General features: G+C 41.9%; 1 protein-coding gene across 6 annotated transcripts in view; it reads left to right on the forward strand.

Annotated features, from left to right (window-relative positions):
• Positions 1-27,378, forward strand: part of ADRA1A (adrenoceptor alpha 1A) — a 111,109-nt gene that overhangs the window by 28,463 nt on the left and 55,268 nt on the right. The window lies entirely within an intron of this gene.

The raw sequence follows: 27,378 nt of genomic DNA on the forward strand, positions 1-27,378 counted from the left end.
AACATCCTCACTGTGGATATCAGTCAGCCCTCACTCAGGCTGTCTAGTTGAGTGCCCAATGGTTATTGTAGACTTTAATGTGACTCTCACTGCTCTTTTTAACTGTGTTTTTTTCATGTAGCTTCTGCACCTCACCTGAAGCTATTTTAATACGATAGAGTCAGTATGGAGGAAAAATAAATCAAAAATCTTTTCCGAGGGGCTTTTTGAAAAGATGCAGGCGGACGCCTGGTAGTGGAAGGTGAACTCTGTGCGCTTTTTCTCTATTTACAAAGACAAGTAATTTCCAGTATGTATGTGCTAAGCCATTTTACACATATACCTTTGTTCCATAATCACAGTTCTGTTAGCATCCCAAAGTCAAGGCCCATTACCCATTTGGGGAGTGGCAGGGCTGGGTTGGAAGCTAGGACCCTGTGATTCTGGAACCCAGGCCTTTCCCCTGCCCCACGCTGCCTTCCTGAGCTGGAGCATTGCACCCCTGAAGCTCTCTAGAACTCCATTTAACTGCATGAACCCCGCGGTGACGTGAGCACTTAGCTTTGCTGTCACTCACCCCAAGCACACCGCTGACCCCTCCTGCAGAAGACAGAGAAACACATCCCCTTCTGAATAATAAGCAGAGATTTGGTTCAAAATTTCCTGAAATCTTCGTAGCTTAACTTACAAACTTGGGATGCCAGAGGCTGCTTATTTGCTCCTACATAACGTACCGCACCTGCAGTTTGGAAGCGCAGCTAGGAGGTGAGTAAGGCCACCTTGGTTGTGGCCATGGAGCCTAACTAATTTGTTACACTTCTTGAAGAGTTTAATGAGAGTTTTTAGTGACATTGCTGTGGTTTGAGATTTGCTATTGTTTTTGAAAATTATGGATCATTTGAAGTTTTTCTCTCAACACAGTGAGGCAGCGTAGGAACAATACCATTAGCCCAAGGGCGCTGGACAATTTGGAGTGGGGAGCTTTCTTCAAGAATATATGGGGTAAAGAAAGGCAAAAAGGGACTTTGGCAGTATTCGCGCATAAAGTGTTTTTGGCCAGCCAGGGCCATGGGATAAACTCATCAAATGGATCAGCTTGTTGTTTATCACCACGTACACGGCTCCCCTGGGGGATGGAAAGAACCCGCGATCAGGAATCAGGACACTTTAGGTGAGTTCCAGCTTCATCACTTACCACGGTGGGCACATCGCTGAAAGTGTCTACGAGGAGTTGCATCACTCACCTGACAAATGGGGTTTGTTTAAAAGTTGCCCCAATTAGGCACCCGGGTGTCTCAGTTAGTTAAGCATCCAACTTCGGCTCAGGTCATGATCTCACAGTTTGCGAGTTCAAGCCCCGAGTCAGGCTCTGTCCTGACGGCTCGGAGCCTGGAGCCTGCTTGGGCTTCTGTGTCTCCTTCTCTCTGCCCCTCCCCCACTTGTGCTCTGTCTCTCTCTCTCTCTCTCTCTCTCTCTGTCTCTCAAAAATAAATAAATGTAAAAAAAAAAAAACCCAAAACTTAAGAAGTTGCCCCAGTTATTCCTCAGAATGATGCTGGAGAGTCCTTTGAGGGAGAGGATTTGAGTGCTATCGAAAGTAAAGGGTTGTAAAAGTAGAAGATGGTCTTGTGGCACGGGCCACCGGGTGTGAAGAATCCTTAGCTACAGTGGCAGCCGGTTTGTTGATGACGAGGTTAGGACAGTACAGTCAGTGGCAGGTGGCCTGGTACTGATGGTTTGTCACTGGCCTGTGAAAAGAGTAAGTGTTTCGAGGCATTTGGAGCCATATAACAGAGGAATTTTATGTCGGTTGAATATAATAAAAATTTGGGCTTGTATTTGCTTGGCATTTTTTCTTTTCTTTTTTCTTTTTTTTTTTTTTTGGTTATTTATTCCTCTTAGTGCTCGTACACGACGCGTTTGGAAAAAAAACTAGCCCTTCACACAAATGACTTGAGAAGGTCTGGTGTGCGAGGCATCGCAAGTCCAGGAGACAAGTGAAAAATTAAAGTAAGAGTCTGCGTATTTTATTCATCCAGTGAAAGGCCAACAGGAAGCTGGAAAACAGAACGGCTGGTTCCAACTGGATGGGTCACTTCTCTCCCAGATGTTTGGTGTCCTGGAGGGACAACCAGAGGACATGTTCTGACCTTGGAGACTGACTCAGCATCATCAAAAGGAACAAAGGTCCAAAGCTTAGGGCTACAACTGCTTTTCCTAAGATGGTGTTGAGGACCAGGGGGGCTGATGGCTCCTTTGCTGGGCTGGGAGGACCTGGGAGAAGATGGCCACGATGCGAAATACCACCGACAAGAGTCCATGGTCAGCTGAGAAAAGACAGGATGCTAATTTCCGTGCCCGGAGGGATCGGAAGGAGCTGAATGATCAATCAGCAGGCAGCCTTTCCGTTTTGGTATCGATATTTTATAAATTACTGTCATTTTAAGAGTATCTTAAAATCTAATAGGACAGCCCCCATTTCATTTAGGATTTTCATCCATATTTATTCCTCTAGATGAAATTTAGAACTGTCTAGTGCCAAATAAACTGTTAGTTGGAATTCTGTTAACTTACATATTCAAATGAATGGAATTGCTATCTTTGCAACATGAAAACTTTCCAACCCGCTTCATTGAAGGCAGTTAGTTTTCTGTTAGCTTTCTCTTTGTTTATTCTATCCGTTTCCAGTTAAACGTAAACCTAAGTGTTTTATATTTTTATTGTTCCTGTGATGGAATCTTGTCCCCCATCACATTCCAATAGTTCTAATTATCGCTAGTATAAAAGAAAACTATAGATTTCTAATATAGTTAACGTTCAACCAGCTTCCTCCTTGCTTTCCTATTATAGTACTAGGAGGTCTTTTTCCAGCTAATTCTTTTGGGATATCCAGATATACAAAAATCATCTACATTTACTAACTCTCGTCCTCCTTTCCAACATGTGTAACTTACCTTTTTCTTGGCTAATTACATTATTCTTTCCAGAACAATGTTAATTAAATGAGGATATCCTGTTGCAAGAGGACGGGCTGCTGGATCTTTCTTTCCATATCAGTAGAAACGCAGAACTTTGAAGCTTTGCTTCAGCCTCATTTTCCTCTCTGTTGTTCTCCTAACACTTGTTGATAGAAATGAAATCTTTTAGATGATTGCAGAAGGTAATCTTGGGAGAAATATGCACACAGAATGCGTTGTCTCCACTTTGCCTTAGTAATATGGTGCAAGAAGGAGAAGATGATATTGAAGGGCTCATTACGTGTCCGATTTTGAAGTTCCTGCATTTTTTATAGCATCTTAATTGGCCTCAAGGGGTGCCTGAGTCACCACTAGGCTTCCTAGTTAGGGCTGGGTTGGAACAATTGCTTCAAGTTTACAGCCCCCTATGTAGCTCTGCCCTCCTGTCCTTCTGAGGGCTTTCCTTTGTGTTTTATGCTTGATTTCAAGGTACCCAACCCTGACAAGCAAAAGGGAGACAAAATTTATCCCTTGGTTCTATTTCCAACCCATTCAAAAATAGAAGGCAGTCAGAGTTCTCAGGAGCGGACATTAGTTCAGCCGGGAGCTTGGCGCCTGGTTTCCATTGTAACGACGTCAGGGGAAATCATCAGACAGTAATACCACCAGAATTGCCCAGGCTGGGAGTCTACTCCACAGCCCCTTGGTATGGAGGCTGGCTTGGCTTCAGAACTGTCCGTGTGAGGAATAAACTTAAAATTTGAGAATCGAAGAGGCCTCTCTTCTCTTTACTCTTTTTCTTTGTGCATCTGCGCGCACGGTATCCATAATTTCACAGACTCAGGCATGTGATGATGCCCCCTGCAGTGGCTGCTGTGCCTGGCCGTCGGGCCCCTCCCCTCCAGGACTAAAGCGCCATCCCTGTGCTGGATGGTTGACTCGGGCTCCCCGTCCGTCCGGGTGCTCTCCCTCTTCTGATGGGAGCCGCCTCCTTCCCGGGAGCAGCCTGAGTCCAATGCCTGGTCTTTATCCTAATTCGGGATAACTGTCCAGAGCACTACCAGCTCCACGGGGATTGGCAGAGATCCAGCTTACGTCTCTCCCCAACAGGTATGATCTTGACGGCACGTCCCCAAAAGTCAATCCGCTTCTCTGACTTACACCACATGCTTGAATGGTTAGTGCCAGCCTTTCCTTTCATTCTTTTTTGGAGGGGCCGGAGGGAGGCACAGTTCCTTCCCATCTCTTGTCCTGTACACTAACGTCAGCCTCACCGACTTCTTCCAAGAAACCACGTGCTCACAACGTGTTTTGTGTCTGTGCTTTCCCTCTGCTCATTTAGTTCTGTATGGAAGCCATCTGGGGTCTATCACGTTCATTGGCTCCTCTGTCAACGGGTGCTCCCCTGGTTTCCAGACTTTTGCCTCCCAACAGTGCGCATGGCTTACAGAGGTGCTTCTGTATGTGAGTGCCGCTGCTTCCGTGAGATGGGTTCCTGAGAGGAGGTCTGCTCATGGGAAGGGTATGCTTGCGTTCGATTTCAAATCATGTTGCAGACAATCTTCTTAAGACTCTCTTCCACCATTTCACCAGCAGTGTGGGAGAGTCACCCACTGCTTGTCTTCCCACCTTGAGCATCCCATCGGAGGATCAAAAGCCTCATCTTTGTTCAGGTCTTTGTCATTTCTCGCTGCAGACGGAAGCTTGCTCCCATCCCTTTTGAAAGGAAAGAGAGTTTGGTGAGGGAAAGACAAGGCCAGTGGGCTTGAGGAAGTCCCTGGGCTTCCAGCTGGCTGTTTCCTCTAAATGGATGAGAGATACGGAGTGGAGACCAGGAGGACCTCCCCTCGCGCTCCAGCCTGCCTGCCCGGAGTCCGGTCTGCACCGGGCACAGGGGTCCCGATGCAGGGGCTCCTCCCCGGAGAGGCAGGGATGGGCATGGGAAGGAGCTGCATTCGGTGTGTTCCTCACCCTTCCGGGCCCGAAGGGGTCCTCAGCCACTTCCCTTTGAGTGGAATTACGTGCTTGTTGTCCCTAAAAGACAAACAGGGAGGGAACTGGCATGTTGATGATGGGCCCAGGCTACAAAGGGGGGAAGGTCGATGGGACTACTCTGAAATTAAGGGAAATCTGTTTAAGTTGTTTGGACACACAGATACACCTCCTCCAGTGGCCAACACAGCGGATGTGAACGGACAGCTCTGTGACCTGCACCCCCTTCCCAACCTGGCCATGATCGGTGATGAGGGTGTTTTGGGGTGGGGGGGCGGCTCTCGTTCCCAGGCGAGTGTGTCTCTGCCTGCCACGTCGGGCGTTGGGCACAGAACATTGCAGATTCTGTCTCTTTCTGCCCCCATATCATCTACATCTCTCTTCTCGGTGTGTGAAATTAAGCCGACCCTATATTGCCGTTATTGTGACATGGAATCATTATCCCTTAATAAGCGTTTCATAACTCCATCTATTTTTGCCAATTGTTTCAAATCTTTCTTATTAGCTATGTTAGGCATGCTATTATCTTAATCTTCTTAACGTCCATGTGAGAGTTTGACAAGTCAGCAGGGGTTCTTGCTGTAGCTGCCAAGGATACATGATTAGGTACCCACGCTCCAGAGCCCCACGGTCTCCCCGCCCCACCGACCCTTCTCCTGAGCACGTTTCTTTTTAAAAGACTTCAGTCCCCTGACGTCCAGAAAGTAACATGCATCAGTGAGACTCATATGAAGACCAATATCTTGGGCTTTCGACAAATTCTTTAGCATTGTGAACATAAGTAAGAAGAGAGAGAGAAAAAAATGTGTGTGCGTGTACGTGAGAAAAGAGAGAAAGAGGCAGAGAGATGGAGAGAGAGAGAGACCCCAGTTGACCCCATCTGGGAAGACACTGTAATAGCCCGGGTCAGCTCGAGAGGCTAAAGAATCATATTTTAATATTCCGAAGGAGTTACCACAAGGTCAAGAGGGAGTAGCTGATGCTGGGGCAGAAGTTGGACTGTTCTTTTCCTAGGATCATTTCAGGGTAAGAAATAATTGGGGTTTTGGCAGTTGAGATGATTGCGGGCAGAACAGCTTATTTTTCTGTTAACTCCTTAAGTAAACCATCATCTCTGCAAGCTCTTGCCATAGCCACACTGATAGGATTTGACTGCGCTGTCCCCTCCCCACCCCCCAGGCAAACCATCTCTGGTTTTACCTTTGGTCAACTCTTCCCCTCTTTGCATTAAAAGAATATTGTCTGGCTGTACAACCTCAGCCTCTCATGGCCATTTCCCTGTGGTTCCAGATGTGTGTCATCCTCACACTCAAGAACAGGGAGTCCTGATGATTAAGTTTGGGGTTCTGGAGACAGCAGAAGAAAGCCAGGCTCAGAACCAGATTGACAAGAATGAGATCACAGCATCATAATTTCACAGCCAAGTTCCTCCACGTCCTCCCCTTTCTTTGAAAGAAAAGGGTGCACGGCTGCTTCCAAGGTTCGAGGGTGGGTGCAGACAGAATAGGTCATGAAGCTTCTTTTGGTAAGAGTGGTCTTGGGTGTCAACCTAGTCTTCTGCCTCCCCACAAGGAACCAGTGGATCCAAGAGCAGCCTGTTGCCGTCTGGCAGGGACACGCTGGGTGGGAGGTGCTAAAATGGTGGTTTCTCAGGGCACCTGGGTGGCTCGGTCGGTTAAGTGTCCGACTTCGGCTCCAGTCATGATCTCGCCAACCATGGGTTCAAGCCCCGCATCGGGCTCTGTGCTGACGGCCCAGAGCCTGGACCCTGCTTCAGATTCTGTGTCTCCCTCTCTCTCCGCCCCTCCCCTACTAGCGCTCTGTCCTCTCTCTCTCTCTGTCTCAAAAATAAATAAACGTTACAAAAATAAAAAAATAAATAAAGTGGTGCTTCTCAAACTTTGGTGAGCATGAGGAAGACCCAGGAAGCTTATTAATCTTATAGCTCCCTAGGCAAACCCCAGAAACGCTGCCTCGTGTATGCTGTAGTGGGTCCTTGTGTCTCTGATGCAGGTTGTTGAATGGAGTCTAGCAGAGGCACGTTCTCACACACACCTGCTGCTGTCTTCAGGTTTGCAATACCCCCATCTCCCCTCGGTAGTTAGGGATGCAGAGGCACTACGTCCCTAATGAATCTGCCTGCACTCAGCTTGCCTGCTCCTTGGATAATTTTTTCCGATCTGTAGAAACTTACCAGGTGCGCACAGAGCTGTCTCTAAGGCGGATGGTGGGGTATGGAATTACTGATCTTTTTCTAGGTTTTCACTTTTCATTGGGCTGTTCCTCTGACTCTCATTGCTGCCTCTTTGCCCATGTTCATAATAAACTCCAAATGCAAGCTGCACGTGTTCACAAGTGGCGTCAAGGGTCATTGTGACTCGTAGCTGCATGCCTTTGACGTGTGATTAAGCATCTTATCATATTGCCTATTGTTCCCTGCTTCTTGTTGTTTTCTCCCTCCATTTATTGAACCACCCATCTTTCCCTTGCCATTTTTTCTTAACCGGTGAAATTTATAACACAATTGTAAGTACCAAGGAAAATTCCATTCGAATTATTTCAGATTTATTAACAATACAGGATGAATTGAAATCTTCGCGGTAGTGGTTGCATGCTTTAAGGAGCCTGCATATATTTTCATTTTCTCATTTTTTTCCAATGCTCTTTGGGACCCATCTTATCTTCCTGTTATTCCGTTTCCAGGCGGCTCTGCATTATGGATACTACTAGAAGCCATTTGAATTTGCCTTGTTTTGTGGTCATTTTTTGCTGGCCCTCTATTTCTCCCTCTTTTCACGTGGTCTTGAATCCAGCAGGGTTTATCCAGACTCCTGCTTTGCCAGCAAATAAGACAGACATGCTATGCTGCAGGTTGCTCTGTGGCTCTGTGTGAGTGATGGTGCAGTCCCTGGCTCAGGTGACAGCTAGAAGGCTCCTAAATTGTGTTTCCCAGCTTCCAGCAGTCGCTTAGGTAGTGTCCCTCTGCTGTACTGGGATGTGATGCTTTTGCAAAATTATGCACCAGATGCCCTGAACTTGACATGTGCTACCTCATGCATACAACCCTACAAGGTAGCTACTGTGTTATTATGCAGATTATAAGGGAAGAAAAAAAGGAATCCCAGGACCAAGTGATGTAACTCATGGAGCTGTACGTGGCAAAGACAGGACTGGAATCAGGTCCTGGATTCTCACCCAGATCATCCTGCAGGTGGTTGTGACACGTCCCTAACAGATGGCTCGCTAGGCAATAGGCCTGATTGCTGTTTTCAGGGTTTAGGTCAGGTGAATATTAGGCCACTAACCACCGAGACTTGAAAGAATTGGAATTCACACCCTACGACTTCATTTAGTAGAGACCTCTACGGGGAGTGTAGTTACTCTAAAACCAAGAGGATTTCATCAAATTGTGGCAATGCCGGTATCACAGAAAAAAAAAATACATATATATATATAATATTTATATATTATAAAATATAAATAACACAGCCCTCAGCATCCCAGACCTTTTGCCCCAAGCCTTGGGTTCTTAAATCCTCCCTCCTTTCCTCAGCCAATGGAACCTGCTTTTTGGAGACTAGAAGCACATTTTAGGTAAAGGTGCTAATGACTGATGAGGACTTTCCTGTTGTTATTCTAACAGGGCTAGGGACAGAGAAGAGAGCTAGCACTCTGGATCTCCACACCAAATTTCCGGGCCTCCTGTAAGAACTTTGAGGCTTTCATAACCACAACAGGAGATATTTAGACACTAATCGTCTTCCTCAACAGAAAAGGAAGGCGGCCTGGTGACGCGGAGACCAAGGACAATGTTTTAGTACTTGTAAAGGAAGTCATTTGACTTCACAGATGAGAAAGCAGAGTGTCGGAGAGATTAAGTATGTGTGATATACCACCCAGCTGGTGAGTGGCGGAGTGGGATTTAAATCCACGTCGGTCTCACTCCAGAACCTTTCTGTTAAACCTCAGCGTTTCCCATAAACAAGCTTGAGACATGAAAACCACAGCCATGTTATCATCCCGTGGCAGTTCTTTGAGAACCCAAGCTTCTATAAATATGAGTTCTTGTCATATTAAGTCATAATGATAAAAACGTTGCTTCCCCAAATTTAGTACTTACCAAGGGCCAGATGCTGCGCTAAGCATGAATCATCTCATTTCGTCCACACGGAAGTACCATGAGGGGGATTCGGGTCTAGCACTCCATTTTACAGATGAGGAAACTGAGGTTTGGTGACAGCTGTGTCCTCCATACGACTAGAGCCCTCGCTCTCGGCAAAGCACTGGGCAACATGCAAGCAAAAGGCCCAATGTCCTGCTGTCCTGCTGTCCTGCTGTCTGTCTGGTGAGACTGACGTGTATGTATCAAGGGGGCAGACCAGGGCAGCATGAACTGGGTCCCAAGAACACGGGGCAGCCGGCGCCATGGAGATTTGGACCAGGAGGAAATAAGCACAGACTAGCTGAGCACAGCCCTTAGGGACCATGAGACTTGTAAGGGCTCATGGAAATGTATTAATTTTTTCAAAAAGCCAAATGCAAAAATTAATTTTCAGTTCCACAAAAGTATATTAACACACGATATATTCATCTTTATACTGAGTCCTACAATACAATTTGTATTATTCTGTGCGAAAGATGGAGCCCATGTAGGCAGAGGTGGCTAGAACCATGGAAGTCATATTGTGGTCCTGCCATTGCTCCTGGATCCAGGTCGCCCCAGGGTCTTAGGACATTGCAGAGCCACATGTGGAAGGAGCCTGGGTCTCTGAATATGGCACGCAGAACTGCCTGCCAGTCAGAAGCACTCAACCACCAACTGGAAATAGATTAAAGGACCATCCCATGAGAATATCATCTTAGTCATTCTGGCATTCCTCATTTCATTTTTTTAGGAAACACAGCCTTATGGCTGCATGGTCTGAGGAAGGTCATGGAAGGAAATTGAACTTGAGCGGAGCTTGACAGACATGAAGTACTAACTCAGGTAGAATGCACCCTGTTTTCATTATCTCCGTGATGGGAATGAGGCCAGCTTATAGGTGGGTTGGTTATCTCTTTATAAAGAAGAGGTAAAGACTGCTCTGGACAGAACGTGTTTCTGACAAGGCCAGTGGCCAACTCAATCCCTAGAAAACTAGAGGCATTTGAGAAATGTGTTCTGTGCCAGATTGAACCATTACACTCTGGAAAGTTGTCTCTGTGGCTTACCAAGCCCCTGCCCTCATGCAAACACCAGTGCACAGAACTTGGAAGCGAGTTTTCTGTTTTAAGTGGATATCAAATAGGCAATGAACTCTGCATAGCCTTGAACCAAGACATGTATGGACAATACAAGAGAGATGGGAGATTTGGTCCCCTCCCTTAGGGATAATTAAATCAGAATGAGGAGTCTTAAGTACATGCACAATAGAACTGGTGTGTAAGGTGGATACTATAACTAAACTTTGTTGTTTTTTTAAGAAGTGACAGGAGTTTTGTAAGGGCTGAAGTAGTTAAGGAAGACTTTTTAAGGAGGTGGCACTTGGAATTTAGGAAATAAGTAGAATTTAAGTAGGCGGGATTAGGAAAACTTGACAGGAGTGGTCAACAGCTTGCAGGTGGGGTAAACTTGGCCTTTGGGTGACGAGGGACCTAGGATAATCAATGCAAAGTACTCATGGTCACTTTGTAGGTCAGGAAGTAGGACAGCATTAGGAAATGAAGGACATCTGTCTTCCTTCCTACTTGCCTTCCACCTCTTGTGATACAAGAAAACTGACTTTGGTGGTAGAAGGAAGTATGGCTAGAGGTAGGAAGGAGAAGAGAAAAGGAAGGAAAAGAAGCAACAGGTGGAAAACAGAAAACAAGCTGGAGGGTGGGCAGCGAGGATTCACAGTAACCCTCAGTGAAGAGGTCCCATAACACCTTCTCAAAGCGGGGGGTCTCTCCTCCCTCTCTCTCAACACAGCGTGGGGACCGAGGCCTTGGAGGCTCTAGAAAGTTCAAGGTGAGATGTGTGGGGGTCAGTGGTTTCTCTGTAGCATGCAGGCACCACTGTTTGACGCAGTGCTTGAATTTGGAAAAATCAGATGCCGCCACAATGGAGTTGGCACATTGTTATGCTGGTAATTCAGTTGCAATGCTGTAAATCTGCCCGCTGGCTTGACAACAACTACTGATGCAGTCGAAATCCAGTGTTCAATTGGAAATGGAAGCTATTCTCTCTTTCTGTGGAAGATTAAGAAGCAAGCGTACTCATGGATCACAGAGCCTGGCTGTCTTTTTCCTCGGAAATAAAGATGGGCTCATTTAACATGATTTCTACCTGTTCTTCTGCAATTAGTGTTTAAGTGACTATCTCTGGGTATTAGTCACTCCGAGGAAATGAAATGATGCTATGGTAATTGGCCATGTGGGCTTCTTCCCTTCCCTGGGGATTTCACTTGGCTCAGAGAACATTTTTTTTTTCACCTAGGCCCTGTCTGTACTCTTTATTTAGCTAATTAGAGGGCTTAAGAGAATGAGCTGGCATTGGGTAGGAGGGAGGGAAGAGGAGGGGAGGCATATTATAACGGGAAGATCACTTGATTGAAACAGAATATCTGGTTCTAGTCCAAACTAATAAATTTTCTCTTCTGTTGTGTTCTTTATCTTGGACAGCCCTGTTATATACATTTTCTCGCTTCATCCTCACGATAATCCTTTGGTATTGGTGTCACAACCCCCTTTACGGTGATGAGAAAAATAAAGTTCAAGAGGTTGCTCTGACTGAGGCTCCCCGGAGAGATTGGAACTCCAATGGGCCTTAATTCACAAGCTCTGCTGTCCCTGTGTCTACTTACTAAATAGACCTCTCTTAAAGGGAACAAAGCCACCTCGCTTCTCCGTCTTTACTTTCCTTAATTCTTCTGACTCCGAGAAGGTGCTAGCTCTTCTGGAAACTCTAAGTGCCTTTCTTTATGGACAGGTGGAAACTATTAAGCATCCCTTCTACCGTTCTCTTGCCCCCCCCCTTTTTTTTTTTTGCTCTGTATCTCTTTTGTTCTGCTTTTCTTGTCCTTTCTATATATCCAAACCAGGGCTTGTGTTAACAAGTGTGAGGGTTGAGCAAGGGAGGGAAGCAGATCTACTCATTAGACACTTCGTTTTCCAGCCCTGAGCAACACTTCCTTCTAAATGAGATCACGGCACCACAGTACAAGGCAAAGACCCGAGGGCTTAGAGTCATGAGGATTTCACTTCCAGTTCTGGTATCATCTCATTGTGACACTTTGACCAAATTCTGACCTTATGGCACCTCCAGTTACTCATCTCTACAACTGTAATACACATCAGGAAGTGGCTGTTTCCTTGAAGTCACAAAAACGTACAAGTGTCAGGTATAAAACAGGGGATTATGATCCCGGTGGAGGTCTGAGTCTCCATTTCACACAGGATGACAGGGAGCTGAGTTTTCTGGTACCACCTAGATATTTGGTGGCACAGAGAAGTAAAGAAGCCAGGCCACCTAGTACCCATCCTGGTGCCCTTGGAGCAGTCCACTTGTCCTCGTTTGCAGAATGGACTTCACAGCCCTAAGGGGGAAATAGTCTGTCAAAGAACCTCATCTAGTTCCCTTGGATGACTTTTCATCAGAGTATGGCGGGGGGGTAGTGGGATCTTTTTGAGGTAGGGATCACCAGGGACCAATTTCTCATAGCAGACCACATTCTTTTTTTTTTTTTTTTTTTTTTCAACGTTTATTTATTTTTGGGACAGAGAGAGACAGAGCATGAACGGGGAAGACACAGAGAGGGAGACACAGAATCGGAAACAGGCTCCAGACTCTGAGCCATCAGCCCAGAGCCTGACGCGGGGCTCGAACTCACGGACCGCGAGATCGTGACCTGGCTGAAGTCGGACGCTTAACCGACTGCGCCACCCAGGCGCCCCTCATAGCAGACCACATTCTTGTTGCCAACTGAGCTCCATGTGAGGCATTGCTCTATGAGGAAGCAGATCGAAATTGCTGCCCCTGCCCCTCTCCCAGCACAGAGCCATCCTGTAGGATGGGGCTCAGCAGGTGACAGTGTGGAAGGCAGACGCTGTAGTGTGTGGGTGAATGAGCATGTCATGGAGAGGAGCACACGTCGGAGGAAGGCTAATCACACATTTTGCGTCCTGTTGCTGTCCTCCTCCATTTCATTCATTTCTTGATGGTATTTATTCTTCTGTTTAGGTCTATGACAAAAAATTGACAGCTCTCGGTTAGAAGGGGAAAAATAACTTTGTTGGCCTCTACCCAAAACATAGTTGAGTTATTGTATCGACTACAAATATCACCTCAGGTTGTGTATCACAGTGTCTTCAAAGCAGTTTTCCATATTTTTATTTACTCTGCATGAATACCGTGAGTATTAATTATCCCCATCTATAACAGTGTCGCTCTGAATAGAGTAGCCACTAGCCCCATGTTGCTATTTAAATTTAAATGACTTAGAATTGAGTAAACTAAAAGCTTAACCTCCTCAATCATACTAGCTGTGTTTCAAGTTCCCGACAGCCATATGCTAAGCACTTGCACATATCATCTTTTTCAGCTGTCGAAGCAAGTTACGAGGTAAGTACAGCTTTACAGGTGGAGAATGTAAGTCTCGGACATATTTGTTCCCTTGTGAAGATCATATGTGGCAGGAGAGTGGTGGATATTGACCGGTCTAACTCCCAAACGTCCCCTGTAAACCACCAGACCGGGACTGTACTCCTGATGGAGAAACGGCCACAAGAACAACATCAAAGGCTTACAAAATGTGACTAGTGACTTCTGCTTCCAGAGAGATAGAGTGGACACACTTTCACCTATTCTTCCCACTTAATTACAACTAAAATTCCTTGACACGATATATAAAACATACGAAGACTTTGAAAAATAGAAGGAAGACCAACTAGAGATCTTCAGACCCAAGGAACACCACAGTGATACATTTCCTGGGCTTTCTCTTTTGCCTCCTAGATCACAGACTTAGCAGAGTGAATTAGATAAAAAACATGACTCACCTATATGCTGTCTACAAGAAACTTACTTCAAATATAGTGATATATGAGAGTTGAAAGTAAAAAAAGACAGATCATGCAAACAGTAGTCCAAAGAAAGCAAGAATGGCTATTTGAGCACCAAAGTAGTCTTCAGAGCACGTGTTACTCTGACTGAAAGGTCAATCCACCAAGAAGGCCTAGCAGTCTAAATGTATAAGCACCAAACAACATAGCTGCAAAATATGTGAAGTAAAAACTGATATAACTGACATGAGAAATAGAGAAATTCACAGTTGTACTTGAAGATATCAACACCCCTCTCTTGACAGTTGACAGAACAACCAGACTGAAAATAAACAAGCATGTAGAACTCAACACACTATCAATAAGAGGGTCTAATTGACATAGAACATGCCAATCCAACAACAACAGAATTACACTCTTTTCAAGCACTCACAGAACACATATCCTGATAGACCATATTCTGGACCATACGACACACTTTAACAAACATAAAATTAAAATCACGCATGTGGGGGCACCTGGGTGGCCCAAGCATCTGACTTCAGCTCAGGTTATGATCTCCCAGTTCATGAGTTCGAGCCCCGTGTTGGGTTCTATGCTGACAGCTCAGATTCTGGAGCCTGCTTTGGATTCTGTGTCTCCCTCTCTCTCTGCCCCTCCCCTGGTCACACTCTGTCTCTCTCTCTCAAAAGTGAATGAACATTAAAATAAATAAATAAAGTAAAATCATGCATGTGTGTGTGATCAGTGATCACAGTGGAATCAAACAAGAAATCAGTAACAGAAAAATATCAGGGAAAATTCCAGATGTTTAGAAGCTAAACAACACACTTCTAAATAATCATGGACCAAAGAGAAAGTCTCAATAGAACTTTAAAAAATACATTTAGATGAGTGAAAATGTAAATAAAATATCAAAATGTGTGGGGCACAGCTAAGGGCATGCTGAGATGCACATACTTGCATGATAAAAATGTTATAAAAAAAGGAAAAGTCAAATAAATAATCTAAACTCCTACTTCAAGAAACGAGAATGAGAGAAAACAAAATAAATCCAAAGTAAGAAGGAAGGAAAGAAAGAAATAAGAACAGAAATCAGTGAAATTGAAAACAGAAAAACAATAGAGAAAATAACACAAAGATCTGGTTCTTTGTAAAGATTAATAAAATTGACAAGCATTTAGCAAAACTGGCCAAGAGAAAAAGAAAAAAGACATAAGTTACCAATATCAGGAGTGAGGCAGAATGTCACTACAGATCCTGCAAATGTCAAAAGGATGATAGAATACTATGAACAGCTCTACACACAACAATTTGACAATTTAGATGAAATGGACTACTTTCATGAAAAGTGCAAATTACCGCAGCTCACTCAATATAAAATAAATCAGTTAAATAGCCCCATAACTATTAAGGGAATTGAATCCATAACTTTAAAACTTCCAGAAAGGAAATCTCCAGGCCTAGATGGTTCCAGTGAAGAATTCTACCAGAAGAAAAATTGGCATCAATCCTACACATTTTTTTCTAGAAAAGAGAAGAGAATGGAACATTTCCTAACTAATTTTGGAGCTAGTGTCAAAACCAAAGACAGTGAATGAAATGGAGAAAGGAAGGCCGGTAGGTAGGAAAGGAGGGAGGGAGGAGAGAAAGAACTACAGTCTAATATCCTTTATCCTTCCAAAATTTCTTTTTTTTTATTTTTTTATTTTTTTTTTCAACGTTTATTTATTTTTGGGACAGAGAGAGACAGAGCATGAATGGGGGAGGGGCAGAGAGAGAGGGAGACTCAGAATCGGAAACAGGCTCCAGGCTCTGAGCCATCAGCCCAGAGCCCGACGCGGGGCTCGAACTCACGGACCGCGAGATCGTGACCTGGCTGAAGTCGGACGCTTAACCGACTGCGCCACCCAGGCGCCCCGTATCCTTCCAAAATTTCTTAAGAATAGCAAATAGAATTCAGCAGTATAGAAAAAATTCTAGATCATTATGAAGTGAGATTTATTCCAAGGATGCAAGGCTAGTTTAGTATTTAGAAATCAATGTAATTCAACATATTAACACACCAAAAGGAGTAAAAGCACATGATTATATCCACTGATGCAGAAGAAACATTTGACAAAAGCCACCGGTGCAGTTATGATTTAAAAAAAAAAAAAATGCTATGAACAGATGGGGAAGCTTCCTCAATTTGATTCCATTTATCTGTAATAGACCTACAGGTAACATTAAACATAATGGTGAAAGCATAAATGCTTTCCCTCTACAATCAGGAATAAGGCATGTATGCCCCCCCTCACTATTCTTATTCAGCACATTGCTGGGATACTAGTCCTTGCATTAAGGCAAGAAAAAACATACAGATTAGACAGGAAGAAATAAAATTGTCATTATTTACAGATGATACAATATCATATTTGTAGATATATGTATTTATTTGTAGATATGGTATCTCTGTTGAGAATTCCAAGGAATCTTAAAAAAACAAAACACCCAAATTCTAGAACTAAAAAGTGAGTTCAGCAAAGTCTCAAGACACAAGACAAACAAACAAAAAAACGGGGTGCCTGGGTGGCTCAGTCAGTTAAGCATCCGACTTAAGCTCCGATCATGATCTCACAGTTCATGGATTCCGGGCCTGCATCAGGTTCTGCACTGACAGCTCAGAGCCTGGAGCCTGGTTCGGATTCTGTGTCTCCCTCTGTATCTCTGCCCCTCCCCCACTGGTGCTCTGTCTCTCAAAAATAAATGTTAAAAAAAATTCTTTTAAACAAGATAAACAAAAAATAATTCTTTATATGCTAGTAATGAGCACATGGACACCAAAATTAAAAATATAATACCATTTATAGTTGCTCACAAAAATGAAATATTTACATTTAAATCCAGCAATGTACAGTATTCATATGCTAAGAACAACAAAATGCTGATGAATGAAATCAAAGATCTGAAAAAAATGGAAAGAAATATTGTGTCCATGGACTCACTTATTAAAATGATAAATTCTCCCCAGATTCATACCCACTTACTACACAATTGCTCCCAAAACCCTAGCAAGATATTTTTGTCGTTATATACAACACAAGACTCTTCTAAAATTTATATGGAAGGTCAAAGAACTAGAATAGCCAAAACCATTTGAAAGAAGTATACTCTCAAAACTTACTATATAGCAAGACTAATCAAGACTGCATAGATTGGCAGAGGAGCGGACATACAAAGTGGAGACCCCAAAAATAGACCCACACAAATATATCCAGCTGATTTTTGACCAAGATGAAAAAGCAGTACAGCAGAGGAAAACAGCCTGCCTCTCACATGATGCAAGAGAAGTTAGATATCCAGGGGTAAAAATTAAACCTTGACCTAAATCTGACACCTTATAGAAAAATTAACTCAGAATGGATCATGGACCTAAATATAAAACATAAAACTATAAAAGTTTTAGGAAAAAAAAAAACAAAGGAAAAAAATCTAGCATCGAGGTCTAGACAAGACATGATACCAAAAGCACTCTTCACCAAAGGAAAAATGAACAGATTGGATTTTATAAAAATTAAAAAAAAAAAAAAACAACCTTTCACTCTACAAACAACCTTGTTCAGAGAAGGAAAAGCTAACTTACGGACTGACAGAAATTATTTGCAACCCATATACTCAATAAAAGGCTGGTGTCTAGAATATATAAGGAGTTCATTAAAAAATACCCAAGCAATCTAGGTAGAACATGGGCAAAAGACACGCACAGATATTTCTGTAGCAAATGGCAAGTAAATACATGAAACGATGTTCGGCATCACTATCCCTTAGGGAATGCAAATTAAAATCACCATTAGGTATTATTACACAACCATCAGGATGGCTAAAATACAAAATAGTGACAATAACAGATGCTGGCCATGATGCAGAGAAACCAGATCACTCATAAATTTTTGGTGGTAATTATAAAACGATACACTTTGAGAAAGTTTGACAATTTCTTAAGAATCTAAACATGCAACTACCATACAACCCAGTAATTGCATTCCTGGGCATTTATCCCAGAGGAGTGATATTTATGCTCACACAAAAAGCTGACAGGAATATTTATAGCAGCTTTATTTGTAATAGCCCCAAATCAGAAACAGCCCAGATGTTCTTCAGCAAGGGAATGGTTAACAGATTGATAACATTCCTATTCAGTAATAAAAGGAAGGAGCTGGGGACACCTGGGTGGCTCAGTCGGTTGAGGGTCCGACTCTTGATTTCGGCTCAGGTCATGTTCCCAGAGTCATGGTATCAAGCCGTGTGTCGGGCTCTGCACTGGGCATAGAGCCTGCTTGGGATTCTCTCTCTCTCTCTCTCTCTCCTTCTGACCCTCTCCCCAACTCGTGCTCTCTCTCTCTCCTTCTGACCCTTTCCCCAACTTGTGCTCTCTCTCTCGAAAACAAACAGACAAGCAAGGAACTATTGATACATGTGAATGAATTTCCAGAGATTTATGCTGAGTGGAAAACAAAACAAAATCCCCAAACAATTACACACTGTATCACTTCATTTATATAATATCCTTATACAAAGTTATAGAAATGACAAAATTATAGAAATGGAGAGCAGAGCAGATTAGTGGTAGCCAGAGATTAAGGAGGGGTTGCAGTTGGGAGCGAGGTAGGGGTGCTACCTCTGCCAGTGATGGAGAAGTGCTGTAATCTTGACTGTATCAACGTCAATATCCTGGTTGTAATATTGTTACTGTGTTTGCAAGATGACACCATTGGAGGAAACCAAGTAATAAGAGATCTGTCTATATTATTTCTTACAACCGTATATTAATCTGCAATGATCTCCAAGTAAATTATAAGTTTTAAAGAATGTGACTATTTTTATACACCCATTATGTACAGAAGCTGCATCCTTTTAGAATCTCAGTGTCATGAAACACATTCTCTTTTGTGACAGGCTTGTGTGCAGGGGTGTGCATATTCCCACAAAGGCATGGCTTGTAGCAGAGATGGATAGAATGCTTGATATATGCCTTAGGAAAGATAGTAAAAAGTCTAACAGCAAAATGAATGTTTACACTGCCCAGCTGAGTGGCAATGAAGTTATAGGTCAAAGGAGATCAAGGATGTTTAATCAAGAAATTACTCCTAGAGAGGAGATTTAAAGAATTTTTTTAAAAGAAGTTAAACAAGGGCTCCTGGGTGGCTCAGTCGGTTAAGCGTCCGACTTTGGCTCAGGTCCTGATCCTGCGGTTCACGAGTTCGAGCCCCGTGTCGGGCTCCGTGCAGACAGCTCAGAGCCTGGAGCCTGCTTCAGATTCTGCGTCTCCCTCTCTCTCTCTCTCTGCCTCTCCCCTGCTGGTGCTCTGTCTCTCAAAAATAAATGAAAACATTTTTAAAAGTTTAAAAAAATAAGAAGAAAAGAATTTCAGCAAGGCGCCTGGGTGACTCAGTCAGTTAAGCATCTGACTCTGGATTTTGGCTCAGGTAATGATCCCATGGTGTAGGGTGGAGCCCCCTCCTGGGCTCAGCCCTGGGTGCAGAGCCTGCTGAAGATTCTCCCTCTCCTTCTGCCCCTCCCCTGCTCTAGCATGCACGCGTGCATGCACACACACACACACACACTCTCTCTCTCTCTCAAAATAAATACGAAAATAAAGTAAAATAAAAAAGAATGTAAGCAACTTTACAGAAGAAAAGAAACTGAAGAGTGATTCTGTCACTTTAAATTTTTTCACTTAAATAATTACATTATCTATTTCTTTTTTTTTTTTTTTTTCAACGTTTATTTATTTAGGGGACAGAGAGAGACAGAGCATGAACGGCGGGAGGGGCAGAGAGAGAGGGAGACACAGAATCGGAAACAGGCTCCAGGCTCCGAGCCATCATCCCAGAGCATGACGCGGGGCTCAAACTCACGGACCGCGAGATCGTGACCTGGCTGAAGTCGGACGCTTAACCGACTGCGCCACCCAGGCGCCCCTACATTACCTATTTCATAAGGTGATTGTGAAAAATTAAAGGAAAGGATGCATGTAGAAACACTAACCACAGTGCCTGGCAGGTACTAAGAGATTCATAATGGCTAGTTATTTTGTTCTTAATGGAATTTTTCCTACGAGGTGTAATTTATATGCAGTAAAATGCATTCTTTTTTGCCGCATAGTTATGTGAATTTTTTTAAGTTTATTTGTGTATTTTGAGAGAGAGAGAGAGAGAGAGCACAAGTAGGGGAGAGGCAGAGAGAGCGGCAGAGAGAGAGAATCCCAAGCAGGGTCGGCACTGGGAGCCTGGTGCAGGGCTCAAATTCATGAACCATGAGTTCGTGACCTGAGCTGAAATCAGGAGTCATCGCTTAGCCCACGGAGCCACCCAGGCACCCCATTGTTATGTGAATTTTAACAAACACATACAAGTGGGTCACCACCAGCACAATCAAGGTATTAAAAAGTTCCATCATCACAAAAACTTTCTTCTTGCTGTTTGTAGTTAACCTCTCGGGGCGCCTGGGTGGCGCAGTCGGTTAAGCGTCCGACTTCAGCCAGGTCACGATCTCGCGGTCCGTGAGTTCAAGCCCCGCGTCAGGCTCTGGGCTGATGGCTCGGAGCCTGGAGCCTGTTTCCGATTCCGTGTCTCCCTCTCTCTCTGCCCCTCCCCCGTTCATGCTCTGTCTCTCTCTGTCCCAAAAATAAATAAACGTTGTAGTTAACCTCTCTCCCCGCCCTCAGCCTCCAGCGACCACTGATCTACTTTCTGTCTGTCTAGTTTTGCTGCTTAAAGAATGTCATATAAATGGAATTATGCAGCATGTAGCCTTTTGAATCTGGCTTCTTTCACTTAGCATAGTACATTTGGGAGGCACTCATTTTATTGCCTAAAGTGCTAGTGGATGAGTATAAAATCAGACCTTTGATCGACCTGGAATTGATTTTTATGTATGAGATTGGAATTCACTTTGACTTTTGTTCCCTATTTGGGTAACCAGGTTTACCAGGGCTGTTTATTGAACCATCTGTCTTTTCCTCACTGATCTGCAATATAACCTTTGTCGTATATTAAGATTCCATTCATATACATACATACATATATATATACACACACATACATATATATATACATACATATATATGTATGTGTGTGTGTGTGTGTATATATATATATATATGTGTGTGTGTGTGTGTGTATATATATATATATATATATATATATATATATATATATGATTATCACTGGGCTCTCCATTCTTTTCCTTGGTCTCTTCAGACCTAAACAGATTCTTAAGCCAATGTAACTTATTTTACAAAAGCTTTCAAATATCTTGATATTTAGGAACCGGAGTTCTTCCACGTTCTTCTGTTGATTTTCCTTCTAAGTTAATTTGGAGAAATTTGGAATCTTTACAATAATGAGTCTTTCCATGTAAAAACACGAGATCTCAGTGATGGTAAATTGTATGTAACAACTGGACTGAGCTAAGGGATGCCTGGATAGCTGAGAAAACAGTATTTCTGGCTGTGTCTATGTGTCTCTGGAAGAGATTAGCATTTGAATCCAGAAACTGAGTGCAGAATACTGATCTCACCACTGAAGATGGGCATTATTCAAGCCACCGATAGTCCAAATAGGACAAAATGGCAGAGGAATGGTGAATTCACTCCCTCCTTGAGAGCTGCTTGTATCATCTCCTGCTTTTGAACCTCCGTGCCTCCTGGTTCTCAAGCCTTAGGACTCAGACTGGGGCTTACACTGTTGGCTCCCTGGTCCTAAGGTTTGAACTGGAACTATACCACCTGCTTTCCTGGGCCTCCAGCTTACAGATGGCAGGTCAAGGAACTTCCCAGCTTCCATAATCATGTGATCCAGTCCCTTATAATAAACCTTCTCCTCTATCTCTCTATGCATCCTGTTGCTTCTGTTTCTCTGGCAAGCCCTACCTCTCAATTTATTTAGGTTTATCAGTGTCCTTCAAAGTTGTATCCTTTTCTCCATAAAGATTTAGTTAATCTTTCATTGGTTGTCTTGTCTTAGATACCTTGCACCTGTGTTGCTATTGTGACATGTATTTATTTAAATACATGCTTTAACAGTGCCTTGCTGGGTACGGGAATACAATTTCTTTTTGTGTACTGACCTGCTATCCAGAAAAACTGTTGAGTTTTTATTAATTCTGATGCGTTCTCTAGTGGGTTCTCTAGGAGTTTCTGCATGGCATGCATACATCTGTGCATTCGAGTGACTCGTTTCTTCCTATCCAGTCGTTACTTTCTCTTCTCCTCCCGCATTGGCCAGGACTGCCTGTACAGTGCTGAAAAACAGTGTTCCAGCAGCCATGATTTTTGTACCTGTGACTTTACTTGCTTCTTTTAAGTTTATTTATTTTGAGGCAGGGAGAGAGAGCGAGAGAGAGAACGTGAGCAGGGGAGGGGCAGAGATAGAAGGAGAGAAAGAATCCCAAGCTGGCCCCATGCTGTCAGTGCAGAGCCTGATGTGGGGCTTGAACTCTCGAAGTGTGAGATCTGAGCCAAAATCAAGAATCAGATGCTTAACAAACTGTTAAGCCCCATTACTTGTGACTTTAAAGAGGATGCTTCTGATATTTCACCACTGAGTCTAGTGTGGCTGTTAAGTTTTTGGTGGATAGTCTACCTAAAAAGTAAGATCTTTCTAAAAAGTAATGTATCTTTCCTCGTTTGCTAAAAGGTTTTGTTCTTTATGGATGTTGAATTTCATTAGTGCTTTTCCTGAATCTTTGGAGATAGGCATGTGTTGTTTTTTCCTTTAATATGCTAATGTGGTAAATCACATTAATAGATTGTTCTAATATTTCCTAATAGACAAAACAATCCTCTAATATTAAACCAACTTGGCTATGGATTTTTCTTTGTTGTAAGGTTTTCAGCCACAAATTAAATTTCTTTCTCAGATATAAGAGTAATTAGGCTATTTGCTTCTTCTTGAATAAGTTTAGCAGTTGTGCCTTTCAAGGAATTTGTCAATGTCATCTCAGTTGTAGAATTTATGATCATAGAATTATTTGTAGAAATGTTTCACTATTAATTTAATGCCTGTAGGGTCTGTAGTTCTTTCTGAGTACTGCGTTAGCTTCAAACCACGTTTTTTGATGTTATGTTTTCATTTTCATTCAGGTAAGAGCTTCTGTATTCTCTACAATTTCCTCTTTGATTCATGAGGCGCTTTTTCTATAAGTGAGTTGTTTACTTCCTAGTATTTGTAGATTTTTAAGTTATTTTTTCTGTAATTGATGTTTATTTTAATTCTATTATTGTCTGAAAATATATGTGGAAGAATTTCAATTCTTCCAAAATTGTTAAGGTTTATTCAATGGCCAGAATATAGTCTATCTTTGGGAATATTTCGTGTTCGCTTTGAAGAGTGTGTATTTTGCTCCTGTTGAGTGGAAAGTTCTGTAAATTAGGTCAAGTTGTTTGAAGTATTGTCCAGACCTTTTGTATCCCACCTTTTTCTCTTAAGAGTAAGTGTTTAGGTCTCCAACTGTAATAATGGATTTGTTTAATTCTCAGTTTTTTCTTACATATTTTGAAGCTCTGTGATTAAGTACATACACCTTAGGATTGTTACAGCTTCCTCGGAAAGTGACTATGTAGTATCCCACTTTATCCCTGGTTGAAAGCTACTTTTTCTGACATAGATGTAACTCCTCTAGCATTGTTTTGATTAGTATTTTCCTAGTATATCTTTTTACATCCTTTTTCTTTTAACATATCTATGTCTTTATACTTAAAACCGGTTTCTTATAAACATATGGCATATGCATGCGTGTGTGTGTGTGTGTGTGTGTGTGTGTGTGTGTATGCATATAGCTAGGTCTTGCTTTTTAACCAACTTGATAATCTATGTCTTTTAATTTGTTTGGTCTTTATATTTTATGTACTAATTTCAGTTAAAATCTACTACCTTGCTAGTTGTTTTCTACTTGTTCCATCTTTGGGCTTTCTTTTTTCCTTCTAGTTTTGTGCCTTCTTTTAGATTATTTCACCTTATCTCTACTATTGACTTATTGTTGGTGCTTTTTTTTTTATAACTTTAGTGAATACTCTAGTATTTACAGTATAATCTTTAACTAATTGTATTCTGCCCTCAAATCATATCATATCGGTTACCTATAATGTTAAGGACCTTCCAATCGTGTACTCTCAATTCCTTCCTCCCAGTCTTTATGCTAATGTTGTCATATATTTTACTTTTGCAAACGTTATAAACACACAATACGTTGCTACTATATTTGCTGTAGTCAGTGAACTTTAGAACAATTAAAATAAGGAGAAATGAGTTTATATTTACTTTCAGCTATTCTGTTTGCAATGTTCTTCATTCGTGTGTGTGTGTGTGTGTGTGTGTGTGTGTGTGTGTATTCAGATTTCTACCAGAATAATTTCCTTTCACGTGTCTTAATTTTTTTTTTTCAAAGTTTATTTATTTTGGGACAGAGAGAGACAGAGCATGAACGGGGGAGGAGCAGAGAGAGAGGGAGACACAGAATCGGAAACAGGCCCCAGGCTCTGAGCCATCAGCCCAGAGCCCGACGCGGGGCTGGAACTCATGGACCGCGAGATCGTGACCTGGCTGAAGTCGGACGCTTAACCGACTGCGCCACCCAGGCGCCCCTCACATGTCTTATAGTACAGGACTGTTGGCAATAAAGTCTCTTCATTTTCATTCGTCTGAGAAAGTCTTCATTTCTCCTTCATTTTTGAAAGATATTTTCTGTGGGTATCAAATTCGGAGTGATGTTTTTATTGTCAACACTTTAGAGCTGTCACATCATTGTTCTTTGGTTTGCACTGTTTCTCATAAGAACCCTGCCATAATTTTTATTTCTGTTCCTCTGTCGGTAATGTGTAATTTTTCCCCCCTCTGGCTGTGTTCAGAATTTTCTGTCCTTGGTTATGAGCAGTTTTTGTTGTGTTTTATTGTGTTTATCTTGCTTGGTTTTCTCCAGTGCTTTAAAGTAAACAGTTGGTTGCCCTTCCCGTATCAGCTAAGGTTTTTGATCCACTGGGGATATACAGGAAAAAGATCCAGCTAGGATTTTATGCCTTTCTTGCAAGGGCTGTTATTAGCCTACCCTAGGCCCACACAAAAAGGAATGCTTTCTTAAGACTCTGTTTTGAGGCTCTCTTTTGTTGAATAGCCTGTCTGGAGATTTTAAAAAGGTGGCAAATTGATACACCTGTCAAGCAATCAGTTCAGTCTTATCATAGCTTGTAATAAATCAATGACCAGTGTTCATCATCTTTCATTTTGTTTCTACCTTTCCTTCCTCACTTCCCTTTTTCTCATTCTTTCTGCCCTCGAAGTAGATCTTCCAAATAAAGCATTATTATGTAATCCTTGCATCAGTCACTATTTTGTAGGTAACAGATATAAATACCTTACTGATTAGTTTTCAGATTTCTTCTTTTCCAATAGAAGTATTTATGGTTGTAAATTTCCCTCTAAGTACTGCTTTGGCTGCATCCTACAAGTTTGGATATATTTAATTTTTGCTATGTTTCAGTTCTCAGAAGAAACTTTTCTCTTCCACAATCAGGATCCAGGCTGAGACTGATAAGGTTCCTACTCATCTACCTTTTCACTGGAGGCCTAGCCCTTGGAAGGTTCCATGCTTCATGCAAGGATCTCAGTGTATATTGCACCCAATCTTATACAGGCCCAAGACCACATCTTCTGCCCCTGTGTGGTTCATAAAAGTCACATCTCTTGATCATCAATAACAATAAATGTCCATAAGGCAGCCTTAGATCAGTGTTATGTCAATACCATGTTTTCAAGTACTCTTTGTTGTTGGACCCTGGAGAGGACCCTGGAGACTCTTTTTTTTTTTTTTTTTTTTTGCCATCTTGCCACTTAGCTATGTACTTAAATGGGGCTTATTAAAATTACCTATTATGTCTAGGTATTCTGGCTACAGGAGGTTTTCCAATATATTTTGCTTCTCCTATTTCCAGAAATAGAAGTCTACATGTGATCTTTAAGTCATTTTAAAAGTATTATTTTACTATTTGGTACCACATAATTCAATATGATATGTCTCGATGAGATAGATATTGGTAGTGAAAATTTTGGACATTTCGGCCCATATGTCTAGATGTTTTTGACCAACAAAAAGAATAAAACATATGTTTTTCTAAATTATTAAATGAGTTAAATAGTTAGATTGGTATTAGAGGAGGAAGTGATCTAATAGAGAAACTTTGGTTTTAAATATTTTTTTATAATCTGAAAAAAATGACATTCTTTACTAATTTAGATTTTCTAAATCACATTAATTAAAAGTTCAGTTCAAGAGATAAAAGAAAAAATATATTTGAATTTTAAGGGAGTCTTTTAAGTGACAAGGATTATTGTTATATAAAACTGGTACGTCTTAAATACTGAAAATGAGAGCAGTTCAGAAAAATATACTTTAAAAAAGAAAGTTAAAATTCCATTATCTATAAATAACCATCATTATCATTTGGACATAACAGTCTAGATATCCCTCCAGATGGGAAAATGGATGGATGAGTGGATTGATAGGTGGGTACTTAGAAAGAAAATTATAAAATAGTGTCGTATTTTTTTTATTTTAAAATATTAAACTTAACGTATTTAGCAGAAATAAAAAATATACCAAAGCTAAGTTGAAGGAATCATTTAATTTCAGAAAGTGTTTCTTCACCACATCAGATAGTAATTACTAAAGATATTTTTCTAATAAGAAAAAAATCATGAAAATCATTAAGCACCCTCTTTTTGTCAGGATAAGCCAGACTCAGGGTTTATGTGAAATAGTCTAATGTTAAAACTTAGCAACTGATTCATTATTTTGGAAATATGGTGCTGGCCAAATAAAACACATCTGGGGTCCCCAAGCTGCAAAATTTCACCAAATAGGAATCAGGACTTTATTACTTGTAGAGAAATTATTCTCCTGCTTCAAATCTTACAGAAAACTTTCAGCTTTCAGAATTGCCCTTCTTTTTTGTCTAGATTTTAGAGTCCAGTCTTAAAAGGCTTTTTTGTGTGAACTTGTTTTTTTGTTTGTTTGTTTCATTTTGTTTTCTATGTTTTTAAAAAATTTTTTTAAATATTTATGTTTTTGAGAGAGAGAGAGAGAGAGAGCATGAGCAGGAGAGGGGCAGAGAGAGAGCGAGACAGAATGTGAAGCAGGCTCCAAGCTCTGAGCTGTTAGCACAGAGCCCAACACGGGGCTTGAACTCGCAAACCGTGAGATCATGACCTGAGCCAAAGTCAGACACTTAACCAACTGAGCCACCCAGGCTCCTCTGGGTTTTGTTTTTATACCCTATTGTCCAGTGGTTGAAACAACTGTTATAGCAGTGGAGAATAAAATAATGAGAAGAATAAAATAATGCTAACTCGTGAAAGCTATTTGTTGACCGTGTTTCTTTGTCAGAATGAGG

This window comes from Puma concolor, chromosome B1 (genome assembly GCF_028749965.1).
Source record: "Puma concolor isolate L17-30 chromosome B1, mPumCon1.1.hap2, whole genome shotgun sequence".
NCBI lineage: Eukaryota > Metazoa > Chordata > Mammalia > Carnivora > Felidae > Puma > Puma concolor.